Below are 7,792 nucleotides of genomic sequence, written 5' to 3'. Positions count from 1 at the left end.
ACATTCGGAAATAAAAAAGATAAGTTAGTAAGTACCTACCTACACGTTGTAATTATGACTCAACCATGTCACATAGCAAACTAGCATCTGGCCGCGACTTCATCTGCGTACCCTATGTTCTTCCTCGGGCTCGAGCCTCAAACCTTTCATTTGTATCGATTCAGTGGTTTTAGCCACATACAGAGTAGGTAACTTTCGCGTTTATAATATAGTAGGGATAAGTCAAAGTGTATGTCCTGAAACTACGTCCAGGACTCGGGTAAGTCCTTAAACCACGTCCAAGACCACCGGTGGACAGGCAGCAGCGTCCCTCAAATTCGGTGTACTCGACTGCGATCGCCAACCCGCCTGCCAAGCGTGGCGATTATGGCATTCACCCCCCAAAAAAGGGGGAGGTCTATGTTCAGCAGTGGACGTTTTATGGCTGAGATGATGATGATGAAGTCAAAGTGAAAACCTAAAGCAAATTATTTGTCAATATTTCGTTACTGTAATGAATCGCAAGCCTTACTTATAAGGTATGTTTACTGCGGAGCAAGTCATCTGAGCCCGCGCCCACGTCAAAGGCTTACGGGCCCAAATCTTAAAATATCAAATATCAAATATCAACATTTATTCAGCAAATAGGCCACAAGGGCACTTTTACACGTCAACATTGAATTTACATAAAAGCAAAAATAATAACATCAACAATTTTATAAATTAAAACTAACAATTCAATCTAACGTATTACAATTACTAAGAGATGTATATGGTCTCTTAATGTCGAATTACATACAAAATACAGATAAAAAAACACACACAAAAAATCTATAATATTTAGAGGTGTAAATGTCTCTAGGTGTCAGAACTATAAGATTATATAGTTTATCAAGTTATCCTTAGAGATGTATAGGGTCTCCAAGAGTCAATATCCTGTATAATTAATACATTCATTAAAAGAAAAGAAACATACGAGAACAGAATGAGGCGTCTCACTGTAATTAATTAATAAAAGTTACTAAGTATAATAGCTCGTGTTAGCTTAACAGACCAGTCTCCACAAACAGCACCCGTTCACGAGTATGACGCGTATCTCAGCCATCGCCTCCCTCAACCTTCATTCGGGAAAGTGGCGACCCGATCAACAACGCCACCGTAAGCAAAGACTTTTAAGCGAGCATGACATGTTCAAGCTACCGGCCTATATTAATATTAAAATAGTAATAACATGTAGCTGTAAGACACGGCATTTTGTGCTCATATGTTACATAAAAAGACAGTAATATAGCTTCACATAATTACTAGCCTAAGTTGACTTAGAGATGTAAAGGTCTCTAAGTGTCAGAAACATTAAAAATATAGGTAAGTATGTACAATCAAAAATAAAAATCAAATAAATAAATATGTACTTAGAGATGTATAAGGTCTCCAAGTGTCCAAAACTAAAATTAAATTAAACAATATAATCAAGCGAGAACATCATTGTCTCATGTGTCAATTCTACTGGACACTAGCATATTTAATTCAGTGTAAAAAAAAAACAATATTTATTTAATTCTTATTATACTAATGAAACCAATCAAGCTACCGGCTTAAAAGCATCTCTATCGTTTATAAAATCATTTACAGTGTAGTACGCCTTACATAACAAGGAGTGCTTAATGTGCGACTTAAATTTGTGAAGTGGTAAATTCACTACATCAGTGGGGACTTTGTTATAAAAACGTGTACAGTTCCCGACGAAAGACGTACTAACCTTACGGAGGCGGTGGGCGGGCACGGCAAGTTTATGTTTGTTTCTAGTGTTATAGTTATGGATATCACTGTTAACCTTGAATTCGTGGATGTTTTTCCGAACATACATAATATTCTCTAGTATGTATTGAGATGCAACGGTAAGAATGTTAACTTCTTTGAATTTCTCTCTTAGGGATACTCGAGCGCCCAGTCCATAGATGGAACGTACAGCTCGTTTTTGCAGCACAAATATTGTCTGAATATCTGCCGCTTTTCCCCACAACAGAATTCCATAAGACATAACACTATGGAAGTAACTATAGTATACCAGCCTGGCCGTCTCTACGTTTGTCAGCTGTTTGATTCTCCTCACTGCATAGGCTGCTGAACTAAGTTTTCCGGCTAGAGTGCCTATATGTGCATGCCATTGCAGTTTGGAGTCTAAAGTGACTCCCAGGAAAACAGTTCGGTCCTCAAATTCCAGCGTATCACCTTTTATTTTAATCTTGCCGTTATTTACCTGCTTGACGTTAGGTAGCGTAAACTTGATGCATTTGGTTTTCTTGGCGTTCAAAAGCAAATTGTTTGCCGTAAACCAGTTTACAATGGTAGATAGCGCGTCATTAATGCTCTCGAAGCTATTTTCCTTTCTGTCCACTTTAAATATAAGGGAAGTGTCATCTGCAAATAACACTATATCATGTCTATCTTGCACAACTTTTGGTAAGTCATTAATGTATACCAAAAACAGGAAGGGACCAAGAATTGAACCTTGAGGCACTCCGAGGGCTACCGGGGACCCCGCCGATTGAGTTCCATTAATAACTACTCGCTGAGTTCTATCCGAAAGGTACGATGAGACCAGGTCAAGGGCACTAGCTTTTATCCCATAGCGGTTTAATTTTCTCTTTAAATTTTCGTGATCAACGCAATCAAATGCCTTTGACAGATCACAGAAAATTCCAACAGCATCTTGAGCTTTTTCCCAAGCATCAAAGATGTGTTTTAGAAGTACCGCACCGGCGTCAGTAGTTGATCGACCTTTGGTGAAACCAAATTGATTGCTATCAAGCAGTTTGTTTCTGTTGAAATGTGACAATAGTTGATTCAGAATAAGTTTCTCGAACACTTTGCTTAATGCCGGTAGTATTGAAATCGGTCTAAAGTTCGTGGGATCTGTTCTCGTTCCTGATTTAAACAGAGGGATAATTTTGCTATGTTTCATAATATCTGGAAAAATTCCAGCATCAATGCATCTGTTGAAAATCTCAGCTAAGTATGGTGTAATTGACTCAATGATGGAATCTAATACTTTGACAGACAGGCCCCAAAGATCTTCTGTTTTCTTTAAATTTAAAGACCTAAAAGTCTTAAGAACTATATTCGATGAGACATACGAAAATTTGAAGATTTCTGTACATTCTGCCACATTTGTCTTCAAAATTTCTTCAGCGACGTCTGGCGATGAATTAAGGGATCTTGTTGTTTCTACCGGGATATTCGAGAAAAACCGCTCAAAATGATCTGCTACTTAGATCCTATCTTCGTATCTAATATTACGTTTGATACATTTGCGATGTTCTAGAATAATCTTAACATGATAGGTATGTTATTGATAGTTTGTTGTGAATAATTTATTATTTTAGTTACTTAGAAATATTTTGCTTCAAGTATTGTAACATTTGTATCGCTTACAGCATTTAGTAACTGGACACGTCATGGCTGTCATTTTCTGTACACACAGTCTGTAAATTTTTGCGGGGGAGGGGATGTCAAATGTATTGCTATTTCTACATGATTTCTGCGTAACGTACAAATAGCCATGTCAGTCCATACAAAAGTTTGCACAATTGTGCCAGGTTTTCTGCAGCGGGGTAAGCTCTTAAAGGCGACTCCAATTATTAAATGCTCTAATAAGCGCAGTGGGCATAGTTATGTTTAATACGTAATGTTAAGTGGTTATATGACTAACATATATCACGAAGCTACCATTAAAAAAAAAGTGGCTGTGACATACGGACAGACAGACAGACAGACGTGACGAATCTATAAGGGTTCCGTTTTTTGCCATTTGGCTACGGAACCCTAACAAGTAAAAATTGCCACCTACCTATTCTTCCTACCTACAATCAATGTTCATGGGCGGCGTGCAAATACGGACTCGTGCCGAATTTTGAATTCACACATTCGTTGTGGCCAGCGGCCGAGTTATTGCGATAACTTAACGAGAACGAGGGCTCACCCAAACCAGAATTGTCTGTGTTCTTCAGAGTAGCGTCCTCGTCGCGCCTACGGGACACCTAGGTATGTGTACCTAAGTTATTTTGCAGATGTCAAATATTATGAGAATTGGACTTGTCCCAAGAAAATGACATCGGTTTTAAGGCAGTCCTCCCATCACGCACTTAGCTCATGTAGTTAGCACATATCAAATACTTAAGTGCGCTTTCCGATAACGCATAGTTAATATCTTGTCTTAATAGCGTTGTTTCTTTAGACGAATGTTTTCAACAAGTGTAGAACATATATGGGCAAGCGAGCGCGAGGAAAAGCACCCACGAGATGGTCTGATGTTGTGAAGAGGGTGGTTGGCGGCAACATGCAGTGCGTGACCCATATGGCTTATGATCGCACACTGTGGAGACGTAGCATACATGGTCGCGATCCTCAGCAATGAGCGACCGAGGAAGAAGAAGAACATATATATGACGTGGGGGGCGTAAGGCTGAATGTGGAGCGAGTTTTGCTCAGAGTGTCATGGAATTAGAAATGAAGAGGTCCGCAAGAGAACCGAGGCCGTTCATAAAACTTCAGATAATTTCTATTGGTGCCAGAGTGAATTGGCAGTAGAAGGAGATCATTTTTCTTAAAGCGGTTACAGTGAACTGGATAGAAAAGAAGAAAACCTCAATAAGATGCACTGATGAACTGGTCTAAATCGCAGAAAACCGAAAAGAAAGGAGTGTATGATCACTCACTGTAAAGATTTTTAGAGGAGTCCTATGTCCAGCAGTCTTTGGGTCATTTAAAGATGTACACTACACATTTTTTTTGGATTTGGGATTTTATACGTAACTTCTACTCAAAATCACGAGTTATTTCGATCCCAACAAGATAATATTATTATTTCATACCATTTTTCTTAGACTTTGTATGGCGGCAAAGGAATGGAAAGATGGAAATATTGAGATATTATTCTCGAGAAAAAGGTCGTGATTTTGAGTAGAAATAACATTAAACAATCCCAAATTTGAAGAAAAAATGTGTAGTGTAGTACTTTAAATGGCCTCTTTAAGCTGATTGGATAATGAATATAATGATGATACAATCCCAAATTTGAAAAAAAAAATGTGTAGTGTAGTAGTACTTTAAATGGCCCCTTTAAGCTGACTGGATAATGAATATAATGATGATACAATCCCAAATTTGAAAAAAAAAATGTGTAGTGTAGTAGTACTTTAAATGGCCCCTTTAAGCTGACTGGATAACGATGATAAGGCAAAGTTGTTACAGGATTTTGGGTAAAGTTAACTCGTACAAGTAATTATCTCGCGCGCGTCACACAACCTATGAGAATTCAGTCAGAAATGTAACAAATTGCTTTAAAATTCGTTTTCAACGTTTCCGCTGCCTGTTTATTATTGAAACTGTCGGGCCTTTATCCTTTGGCACATGTTTTTGGGGCATTACCTGAACACAGGAAACTGTTAAATTGGAGGATGTGTTTTGTGAATAAATATTTTTTTAAACTTGCGTATTGCAAATTGGAATTATTTAAATTACAAGTACAAAACGTGGATGATTTATATTTGTAATTGCGTTTTCAGAAACTGGTTTTAGTTATTTTTTTTATGAAATTCACAATAATTATTTTAAAATCTTCATCAACAGTTCAGATTTTAAACGAAAAATAAGTACCTAACCTACGTACTCGTACTAAACGTACTTACGTAGGTACTTATTTTTCGTTTTTTTTTTAGCATTAGATAGAACTTGAAAGAAGGTAAGCGATCTTGACATGTCTTTTAATTGAAAAACGCTTTTAAAAAATCAGGAACTATTACATATGAAAGCAGAAAAATATTTATACATGATCGTATTACATTCATAATTGTTACATATTTGCCGTAACTTATTTTTCAAATGTATTTTTCAATTAAAAGACACATCAAGATTGTTTGTTTACCTTATTTCTAATGCTAAACGAACAATAGCACTATATTTTTTACACACATTTCACTTAGGTAATATATTATAGGTCATTTAGGTGGAATTTTTCTGTTATTATACGTCTATCTGTCCAGCACTAACTCATACACATCAGGTTGCATAGATAATATACTCACAAATATACTTAAATGACTAAGCTAGGACTTAAATGGTAACATTCCATTTCTAACCGCAGCTGCACTACCGGTACTGAACGCGTCGCTGTCATTGTCAATTTCCATAATAAAATTGACAGTAAGAGTGACATTCCATTTCCAACTGCAGCTGCAATACTGTTCATTTTACTATGGAAACGCGTCGCTGTCATTGTCAATTGCCATAGAAAATGAACAGTATTGCAGCTGCAGTTGGAAATGGAATGTCACTTTAATGCAGCTGCGGTTAGAAATGGAATGTTACCCAAACTCGCACTGAACCATACCGGGCCTACCATCAGCTGCCATTTATCTGTAAAGACTGTAGGTTGCTCATTACTGGCATACAGCGCGTAGACAACCTTTAAAGAATTCATTCAACAAGTCATTTGAGAGAAAAATTGCGCAGTAAAGTCAGGCACATTAATATCTTGAACAACGCGACGTTCCCGTTTACAATGGCAGAGTTAGTGGTACATTTTAATGGCTTTTTAGGACGATTTTTCTGACATGCAAAAAGCTTGATTCATGCCAGATTACGGTCATAGATTTTTTGAAGTAGATTTTAAAATCCTATATTTTTTTCGTACACGAATTCAGAAATTAGTCACTCATTATTAAAAAAATGCGACTATTAAAATATTTACATACTTAATATCGATTTTAACGCGGCGTAAAACGTCAATGTAAATAAAAAAAATTTTCAAGTGTGTGTTTCCTAGCCATATATGTATTTGTAATTAATATGAATCTAGCCTATTCCTGCGAAAACTGTTTTACAACTTCTTTCACATTATACCATTATAGAATTCCATAACGTGCTCGTCGTTACTATAACACGAGCTCGCGGGCTTTTTAATATCGCCCTGAGACTCTAAATGTGTTTCATTTGGTGTGGCCAGATGCTACGCCAGGTGAAATATCGTCTGCAATTTGGTGTCGAGGCTGCCGAGGATACCGCCGGGTTTTTTTTCACTGGCTGCGGTCCCTTGGTAGGTAATTTGGCTCATCTCAACCTGAAGAAAATTTTTGTCCGTTCAAAATGTGATTGAGTTTTGAACTTAGTTGATGTGATGAGCATTTACTGGAGACGTCATTTTCTGTATCTACGAAACAGTCTGCCGATTAATATAAAACGCGTATTACTTGGTCAGGATAATGATCCGCCTTATAATCCTCCAATGTGCTAAAATATTTACACCAGAAAATGTCCTAAAATTACAAATTTCGCTCTAAAAGCATGCCGATCATGCATGAGCGCCCCAATAACAATTTTGCACCGCAAGTTTGTAACAGGTATTTGAAAATTTCACTAGAGTACACGTATGTATGCCGAAAACCGAGCATTTCGCTTGAATATTCATTGGTAGAGTATTGACGTTAAATTCGTGCTCTTTGCCGTTAGTGGTTAGCTGTCAATATCAGGTGCGCAATGATCGCGGTGATCGGTTCATTCTATCGCCCACACTGTTAACTGTCCATCGGTGGAACTTATGCCTTTTGTAATAAGGTCGACCGACGATGTGCAGTTAAAAGTGATGCTGTTTGTACCTAGTTACCTACGTATCAGATAATCCGAGCTGAAAGTGCATCTAGTTGATATCAGTGTTTTTTAAAGTTAAATTAGTCCGTGGAATGTATTGTTTATATTCATATAGAGTCTTGTTTACAAACTCATTTACTTTAAAGACACTGCACCTACTTACTCT

Source organism: Cydia fagiglandana, chromosome 9 (assembly GCF_963556715.1).
Source record: "Cydia fagiglandana chromosome 9, ilCydFagi1.1, whole genome shotgun sequence".
NCBI lineage: Eukaryota > Metazoa > Arthropoda > Insecta > Lepidoptera > Tortricidae > Cydia > Cydia fagiglandana.
This window is presented reverse-complemented; position numbering follows the sequence as displayed.